Source organism: Pongo pygmaeus, chromosome 16 (genome assembly GCF_028885625.2).
Source record: "Pongo pygmaeus isolate AG05252 chromosome 16, NHGRI_mPonPyg2-v2.0_pri, whole genome shotgun sequence".
NCBI classification, from domain to species: domain Eukaryota; kingdom Metazoa; phylum Chordata; class Mammalia; order Primates; family Hominidae; genus Pongo; species Pongo pygmaeus.
This window is the reverse complement of record NC_072389.2, coordinates 74,267,170-74,276,924: the sequence shown is the minus strand read 5'-3', so window position 1 is coordinate 74,276,924 and position 9,755 is coordinate 74,267,170.

The following is a 9,755-nucleotide window of genomic DNA, read 5'->3' as shown; positions in this document are numbered from 1 at the left end:
TGAATATCTAGGACCACTTCTCTCATATCATTGGTATATTAATTTGAAGCAAAGTTAAAATTCTTTGTTTTTTTTAGGGGGGGCGGTGGGGATGGAGTCTCACTCTGTCATCCAGGCTGGAGTGCAATGGCTCGATCTCGGCTTACTGCAAACTCTGCCTCCCGGGTTCATGCCATTCTCCTGCCTCAGCTTCCCCGGCAGCTGGGACTACAGGTGCCCGCCACTGCGCCTGGCTAATTTTTTGTATTTTTAGTAGAGACAGGGTTTCACCACATTAGCCAGGATGGTCTCGATCTCCTGACCTTGTGATCCGCCCACCTCGGCCTCCCAAAGTGCTGCGATTACAGGCATGAGCCAACGCGCCTGGCCGCAAAGTTAAAATTCTTGTTCCCTTTTGTTTTAAATAGGTAATACAGTCACATGGCTCAAAACCCAGATAATATTAAAAAGGTGTATAACAAAACATTTCACTCCCACCCCATCCCCCAATTCCTCTGTTCCCACCCCTACCTTTCCCTACAAGTGACACACCTGCATCACTTTCTTTTTATTCCAAGATCCTTTTACAAATATGAATATATTATTATAACTTCTCTTCCCCCCCACTTTTTTTTCCACACAAAAAGTAGCATAAAGAACATTTAGAACGTGAACTCTGAAGCCAGACTGACAATGTCAAAACTGCAGATCTTCCACTCACTAGCTGTGTATCTTTACGCAAGTTTCGTAACTTCTCAGTGTCTCAATTTCTTCATCCGTATTGTGAGGATAATAATAGCATCTGTCTCATATGGCTATTTGAGGATTAAATGAGCTAATATATGTATGAAGCATTTATGACAGGGCCTGGCACATGGGGATCCTTCTATCTGTGGTACTGTTATCATAGGGAGGTGTGGTTCCATGAATCTAAGAGCGTGGGCTCTGGAGCAAGACTGCCCAAGGCCAAATTCATTTTCTTACCTGTAAAATGTAGATTATAATAGTACTTACTTGGCCAGGCACGGTGGCTCACACCTGTAATCCCAGCACTGAGGCAGGTGTATCACCTGAGGTCAGGAGTTTGAGATCAGCCTGGCCAACATGGTGAATCCCTGTCTCTACTAAAAATACAAAAATTTGCTGGGCATGGTGGCATATGCCTGTAATCTCCACTACTCAGGAAGCTGAGGCAGGAGAATCGCTTGAACCTTGGAGGCACAGGTTGCAGTGAGCCGGGATCATGCCATTGCACTCCAGACCGGGCAACAAGAGCGAAACTCTGTCTCAAATAGTGATGATAATAATAATAACAGTACTTACCTTCATAGAGTTATTGTGGGATTGAAATGATCATATATATATATGTATAAAATATATATTTATATGTATATAAAAGGACAGTGCCTTGCACATGGTAAGCACTATTGTATTTCATCAGATCCAAGATGCCATGGATTATAAGACACATCATTATTTTATGTACTAAGAAAGAAAAACCATTACAGTTAAATTATGACCTGCCTTTGACTATAACACATCCTAATTTCAAGTATGTTACAAAGTAAAAAAAAATGCACATCTTAGAATTGATGAAATATGGGATGTAAGTGTTAGCTACTCCACTCTTATATTTACTTAAAAATATATCTTGGATATTGCTCTGTATTGGTACAAAGAGAGCTTCTCCTTTTTTTTAAAAAAAAATGGCTATATAGTAATCCCTTGTGTGGATTAGCCATAAATTTTTTAACCAGTGTCCTATTAGTTTCCAGTCTGTTGCTGTTACAAACAATACGACAATGAATAACTTTGTAGACATGTCATTTTGCAAGTCCGCTGGTGTATCTGCAAGATAAATTCCCAGAATTGTCACTGCTGGGTCAAAGAGTAAACATATTTGAAATTTTGGCAGGTACACTAAGCTCAAGTTTTAACTTGCAAGTCCACTTCAAACTAAGGAAATCATGGATCAAGAATGTTTGGGCCAGGCGCAGTGGCTCACACCTGTAATCCCAACACTTTGGGAGCCCAAGGCAGACGGATCACCTGAGGTCGGGGTTCAAGACCAGCCTGACCAACATGATGAAACCCCATCTCTACTAAAAGTACAAAATTAGCCAGGCATGATGGTGCACCACCTGTAGTCCCAGCTACTTGGGAGGCTGAGGCTGGAGAATCACTTGCACCTGGGAGGCAAAGGTTGCAGTGAGCAGAGATTGCGCCACTGCACTCCAGCCCAGGTTACAGAGAGAGACTCTATCTCAAAAAGAAAAAAGAAAGGATGTTTGAAAAGGATGGGCCTGATGAGAAGAATCCCACCCAAAGGTATGGGAGAAAGCACTTTCTCATTCGTTGCTGGGGCTCATGTAAATAGGTCAGATTTTTGGAAAAGTTTTTCTTTTCCATTTTTCAGTTTTACTTCTAGAAAGCAATCTTACAAGGCCAGGGGCAGTGGCTCATGCCTGTAATCCCAGCACTTTGGGAGGCTGAGGTGGGTGGATCACCTGAGGTCAGGATTTTGAGACCAGCCCTGACCAACATGGTGAAACCCTGTCTCTACTAAATATACAAAAATTAGCCAGGTGTTGTGGGCACGTGTAATCCCAGCTACTTGGGAGGCTGAGGCAGGAGAATCGCTTGAACCCAGGAGGCAGAGGTTTCAGTGAGCTGAGACCGCGGCATTGTACTCCAGCCTGGGCAACAAGAGCAAAACTCTGTCTCAAGAAAAGAAAGCGATCTTACAAAAATACAAGCACAAGCTGCAAAGACATATGCAATAGTGATAGCAAGCGCTTACTGTGCAGCAGGCACAAGGCTAAGTGATTTACAGGAACGAACCCATCTACTTCTAGTAACACTCTGAGGTAGGGGCTACTATCCCAATTTTACAGATATGGAAACTTGAAACACAGACAGGGTAAAGCTAAAAATCTGCAGAGCTAGGCTTGGACCAAACTAGCCTGGTACAAGTTTGTGCCCTTAACCATACAAATACACTATTTGGAAATACAGCAGTAAAACAAAAACAAAAACAAAAACAGAGAAGCCTGAATGTCCCAAAGTGAGCTAGTCCACTATGGACCCTCTCCCACACTGTGGAAAACAATGCAACCAAGATAAAGAATAAAGCAAATTTTTACATACCAATATCAACCTATGTCCATAACATACGTATTGTTTTGTTAAAAAAAAAAAAAAATACAAAAGTAGGGGCCAGGTGCGGTGGCTCACTCCTGTAATCCCAGCACTTTGGGAGGTGAGGTGGGCGAATCACCTGAAGCCAAGAGTTCGAGACCATCCTGGCCAACATGGTGAAACCTCATCTCTAATAAAAATACAAAAATTAGCTGGGCATAGTGGCAGGTGCCTGTAATCCCAGCTACTCGGGAGGCTGAGGCAGGAGAATCACTTGAACCCAGGAGGCAGAAATTGCAGTGAGCTGAGATCGTGCTATTGCACTCCAGCCTGGGGGACAAAAACAAGACTTCATCTCAAAAAAAAAAAAAGAAAAAGAAAAAAAATACAAAAGGGGGCCACAGGGCAGCTTGAACAGCATGAGTACATTTCAATATATGTGTGTATGTAATGTATCAATCACATAGATGGATGGATGGATGAATAGGTACATAGATAAATAGATAACATAATATTAGAAGGTCTGGAAGGATAATTAAACAATTAAGGATATTCACTACAATTACCTCTGGATGAGAGAAGGGGGACATCACATTGTATACTTCCAAATTATTTGAATATCTATGATAGACTTGTTCTTGTAATGAGCTTATTGCTGTTAAGAGGCAGCAGTCATGGACATTTAATTCTTGACTCCTAAAATTTTACTTTACTGCTGCACCAGTATTATCAGAAACACCAAGAAATGGTTGGGTATAAAAGGGCACTATGGACCCTGCGAGTTGAAGGGAAAAACAAAAAACAACCAACCCAGATTCAGAGATAAATAGCACTGACTTGTGCTAATATATTACCTAGAAAATGATTCAGCATTATCACCTACAGAAGTAGGCCCTACCTGCTTGGCACCTTTCAAATACAAATATTCTTTAAATGATTAAAAGTAGTTTAGGTTTCAGTCAGGCGCGGTGGCTCACTCCTGTAATCCCAGCACTTTGGGAGACCGAGGCGGGCGGATCACCTGAGGTTGGGAGTTCGAGACCAGCCCGGCCAACGCAGAGAAACCCCATCTCTACTAAAAATACAAAACTAGTGGGGTGTGGTGGTGCACGCCTGTAATTCCATCTATACTGGAGGCTGAGGCAGGAGAATCGCTTGAATCTGGGAGGCAGGGGTTGCAGTGAGCCGAGATCACACCATTGCACTCCAGTCTGGGCAACAAGAGCAAAACTCCATCTCAAAAAAAAAAAAAAAAAGTAGTTTAGTTTTCTTTAGCATTTTAAAGTATGATTTCCTCCATTTCTAAGTAGTCTTCACTCCCTAGAATCTTCCCAACCTGACTTGAATCTCTCTCTAAACACCTACTGTCTCTAGTTCATTTGTGCTGCGATAATAAAATACCTCAGACTGGGTAAATTATAAAGAAGAGAAAATATATTTCTCACAGTTCTGTAGGCTAGAATTCCAAGATCAAGGTGCCAGCACTGGTGTCTAGTGAGGGCTGCTCTTTGCTTCCAGGATGGCGCCTTGTTGCTGCACCCTTACCTGGTGGAAAGTGAATGGGCAAGAGAGTGCCACCACGCCCAGCTAATTTTGTATTTTTAGTAGAGATGGGGTTTCTCCATGTTGGTCAGGCTGGTCTGGAACTCCCAACCTCAGGTGATCCTCCCACCTCGGCCTCCCAAAGTGCTGGGATTACAGGCGTGAGCCACCTCGCCCAGCCTTTGATCCCTTTTATAAGGGTGCTAATCCCATTCATGAGGGTGAACCCTCATGAATCGCATCCCTCAAACCATAGCATCTACCAATTAAAGTAAAATTAAGGTATTTTATAACAGGACATGTGTTTAAACGATCCTAAAGGGAATACCATTATTGAAAGCCGCAGGCTAGGCTGAGGTGGTGGAGTGAGTATGCCTGGGCATGCTGGTGAGAGGAGAGTCAATAATATTTCAGGAATACAGGGTGCAGCCGCCTAAAGAGGGTAGCAGCCCCCTACCAAGATAGCCCATCTTCGACTCATGAATGAACCCTGCCCTGCCCACTTGTCACCGCTGGGGGTGGTGTGCAATGAACTCCATTGCTTCTGGAGAAGAGAGACTGTTCTCAAGAAAGGAGGAGAATCACTGAAAAATGGAGGATTGATCTTTGGAGAAAGTCGTTTGAAATCATATAAAGGGAATTTTCAAGGAATCAGTTTCCTACCAGGAAAACTGAGAAGAGAGAGGATAAAGCTTCATCTTCCAATAAAGAACTTCTGTGCTGCTGAAGTTGTCAGCAGGAAGTGTCTATTTCAGTACACCTGACCCTCTAAGGACAAAGTTGTTGCACCTTCTAGTTTCAGACTCTGGATAAAGTTTCTATCCGAGGAATCCTAATTTTCCAAGCTTCTTTTCCTTTTTATCATCCTTTCCTTACTTTCTGAGGTATTCAGCCTGCCTTCCTCCTTTACCTTAGCATATTATTGCTCCCATTCTTTTGCTGAGTTTTCTGGAGTATGGGCCATTTGGAAATCTTTCTTAGGAAAAGATTCTTGGTTCTGCCTTCTCTCCTGTTTATCTTAAAATGTGATGTTTTTTGTGTCTTGGGGACCCTGTTTTATCATCCTATTACTCACCTTCCCATTTATTACTTTTCCCAGATGTCTTACTGGTGCCTGGGAGGGGTTTCCCGAGCTGATATGGTTCCTGAGCCTGACTCAATTTGTCCAGAGGCCAAAGGAATCTGCAGTCTCTGGCCATCATTGGAGTGTCTAAGTTTTAAGCCATATCCAGGGCTTTATAGCAAAAAGTGATTGAATTTGTCATCTTCTTTCAGCCCTTTTCTGGCAGTGCTCATCCTCGCTGGTAGATATTTGCTACTGGTGCTTGGTGGTTGTGCTTCTTTTCCTTTTTCCTCTCCTTTTCTTTATTTTCCTAAACCAAAACACTGTTTTTTTATTTTTGTAGAGACAGGGTCTTGCTATGGTGCCCAGGGTAGCCTCAAACTCCTGGCCTCAAGCGATCCTCCTGCCTTGGCCTCCCAAAATGCTGAGATTACAGGTGTGAGCCACTGCACCTGGCCAACATTGTCTTGATTTTCTTCTGCTTTATAGAACTATTCTAAACATCTATTCTTTAAAAAAAAAATTCTGCTTTCTTTTAATATAAATATTTTTCTTTTTTGAGATGGGATCTCACCATATTGCCCAGGCTGGTCTTGAACTCCTGAGCTCAAGCGATCTGCTGGCCTCGGCCTCCCAATGTGCTGGGATTACAGGTGTGAGCTACCCACGTGGCCGAAAACATCTATTCTTTTCAGCTGCTCTTCTCTCACAATGAAAGAGGGGCGAACGTGGATCTTGGAAGAAGCCTGTATTCTGGTTTTCTGTCATCTCAAGAAGATACTTGTAGTTGGGGCGTCTCATTGGGCACTCCTCAGGGCTTGCCACCTCCCCAGCGGGTGGGACATCCTGCCCTGTCTTCTTTCTCCTTTCTCCACAGCCCTGGCATACTGCTGCAAAGCTCTGCAACACCTTTGCTCAGGAAGTTCCCCGTGCAGGTTCTCATCAAGGATGTCTCCCTTCCCTGCTATAAACAGGAACAAAAACACTACTTCCTGGATTGCGTCTTTACATAAACATGTAATTTTCCAGTAACATCACTTCCTGGAGTCCAGCTTCTCATCGGTCTCGGGAACCTACAATTTCCCTACTCAATTTTGTCCTTGTCACCTACAGGTTATTTGGAAGTCATCTTGTGGCTTTAGTCCCTGATTATTGCTTCCTCTGTTGTTTCACCTCTGATAGCCTCTTGATAGGGCCACGAGAATGAATCATTAAGACTACCACAGCCGGGTGTGGTGGCTCACTCCTGTAATCCCAGCGCTTTGGGAGGCTGAGGCGGGTGGATCATTTGAGGTCAGGAGCTCGAGACCAGCTTGGCCAACATGGTGAAACCCGTCTCTACTAAAAATACAAAAATTAGCCGGGCTTGGTGGTGGGCGCTTGAAATCCCAGCTACTCAGGAGGCTGAGGCAGGAGAATCGCTTGAACCTGGGAGGCAGAGGTTGCAGTGAGCCAAGATTGCGCCACTGCACTCCAGCCTGGGCAACAGAGCAAGACTCCGTCTCAAAAAAAAAAAAAAAACAGAAAAAAAACCCCAAAACTACTGCAAAGCAGCTTTTTACCCCAACAAAATGTTTTCAGCTTAGTCCTGTTGAAGGGCAATCAGCTTCCATCCTGTTCTTTAGTGAAATATCATCTCTCTCTTTCTCTCTCCTGCTTCCCCAAGCCTATATTTACAAAATGCATAAAACACAGATTAGAGAATACCTGTGCATCTACCAGCCAGCTTAAGAAATAAAGCCTGACCAACACAATTGAAGCCTCTTTATAATTCACAATCACAATCACTCACACCTTCCTCCCAGATAACACTATTCTTATGGTTCATGCATTTTTTCTTATTTAATTTTAATAGTGTATGTTATAGATAACATATTTATTTATTATTTTTATTTTCTTATATTTATGTATTTTTTTTTTTATTTTTAATTTTTTTGAGATGGAGTCTTGCTTTGTTTCCCAGGCTGGAGTGCAGTGGCACAATCTCTGCTCACTGCAAGCTCTGCCTCCTGGGTTCATGCCATTCTCCTGCCTCAGCCTCCCGAGCAGCTGGGACTACAGGCGCACACCACCACGCCTGGCTAATTTTTTGTATTTTTAGTAGAGATGGGATTTCACTGTGTTAGCCAAGATGGTCTCGATCTTATGACCTTGTGATCTGCCTGCCTCTGCCTCCCAAAGTGCTGGGATTACAGGTGTGAGACACCGTGCCCGGCCAGATAACTCATATATTATTTATAAAGAATAAGTAGCACAGTGAACTATAACCCAGGTCAAGGTCAACATTTAGAACATTACCAAGAACTATTTCCCTTTGAGTTCCCCTTCTGTTCCTTTCTCCTACCCTCCTCTAACTATCCTAAATATTTGAGTTTTTTCTTTGCTTTTAAAATACATAGTTCTTATATGTATGCTAAATAGTATGTTGTTTAATGTTGCTTGGTTTGGAGCTCTATAAAAATTCTATCCTGGAATTGCTTGAACCCGGGAGGCAGAGGTGGCAGTGAGCCAAGACGGCACCTCTGCACTCTAGTCTGGATGACAGAGAGAGACTCCGTCTCCAAAAAAAAAAAAAAAAAAATCTATCCTGGACTCTCTTTTACCCTTCAACATTGTGATTCTTCCAAGAAGTTGCATGTAGCTGTATCTTATTTATTTTCACTGCTGTATAATATGCTGTAATTTATCTATTCTCTGGTTGATGAACATTTAAGTTGCTTCTATGTTTTTTAAAATTAGAAACATTGCTTCAGTGAACAATCTTGTACATGCTTCCTGGTGCACATGTGCAAGAGTTTTGGCAGGTCATACAATGAGGAATGGGTCTACAATGGCAGTTCTCAAACTTTGATGTCTAGGCGCGGTGGCTCACGGCTGTAATCCCAGCACTTTGGGAGGCTGAGGCAGGCGGATCACTAGCCTGGGCGACAGAGTGAGGCTGCATCTCAAAAAAAAAAAACAAACAAAAAAACCCCACAAAACTTTTCTGTTTATCAGAATCACCTGGAAGGCCAATAGGGAATACAAAGAGCTCACTGAAGTGTCCCAGAACCTGGGCCTATTTCTGTTTTTAACCAAGTTTCATAGGCGATTCTGAATCACACCAAAGTACAAGAACCACTGCCTAGAGTTTTGAAATGTTGGCCTTTACATGAAAATGACTAATTATTTTGTAAGTGATTGTACCAATTTATACTCCCACCAGCGGTGCATTAAAGTAACTGTTCAGTCACGTTCTTTTTTTTTTTTTTCTTTTTTTCAAGACGGAGTTTTACTCTTGTTGCCCAGGCCGGAGTGCAATGGCGTGATCTCGGCTCACTGCAACCTCTGCCCCAGGCTGGAGTGCAATGGCGCGATCTCAGCTCACTGCAACCTCTGCCTCTCGGGTTCAAGTGGTTCTCCTGCCTCAGCCTCCCAAGTAGCTGGGATTACAGGCGCCCACCACCACGTCTGGCTAATTTTTTGTATTTTTAGTAGAGACGGAGTTTCACCATGTTGACCATGGCTGGTCTCGAACTCCTGACCTCAGGCAATCCGCCCACCTCGGCCTCCCAAAGTGCTGGGATTACAGGCGTGAGCCAACGGGCCTGGCCAGTATTGATTCTTAATTTCTTTTTCTAATTATTTGCGGCATTTTAAAAAGTACTGGCTGGGTGTGGTGGCTCACGCCTATAATCTTAGCACTTTGGGAGGCCCGAGGTGGGTGGATCACTTGAGCCCAGTGGTTCCAGACCAGCCTGGCCGACATAGTGAAACCCCATCTCTACTAAAAATACAAAAATTAGCTGGGCATGGTGGTGTGCACCTGTAATCCCAGCTACTAGGGAGGTTGAGGCAGGAGAATTGCTTGAACCCAAAAGGTGGAGGTTGCAGTGAGCTAAGATCTTGCCATTGCACTCCAGCCTGGGGGACAGTGAGACTCCATCTCAAAGAAAAAGAAAAAGAAAAAGAAAAAGAGGGGAGGGGCGTCTCAAAGAAAAAGAGGGGAGGAGAGGGGAGGGGAGGAGAGGAGAGGGGAGAGGAGGAGAGGGGA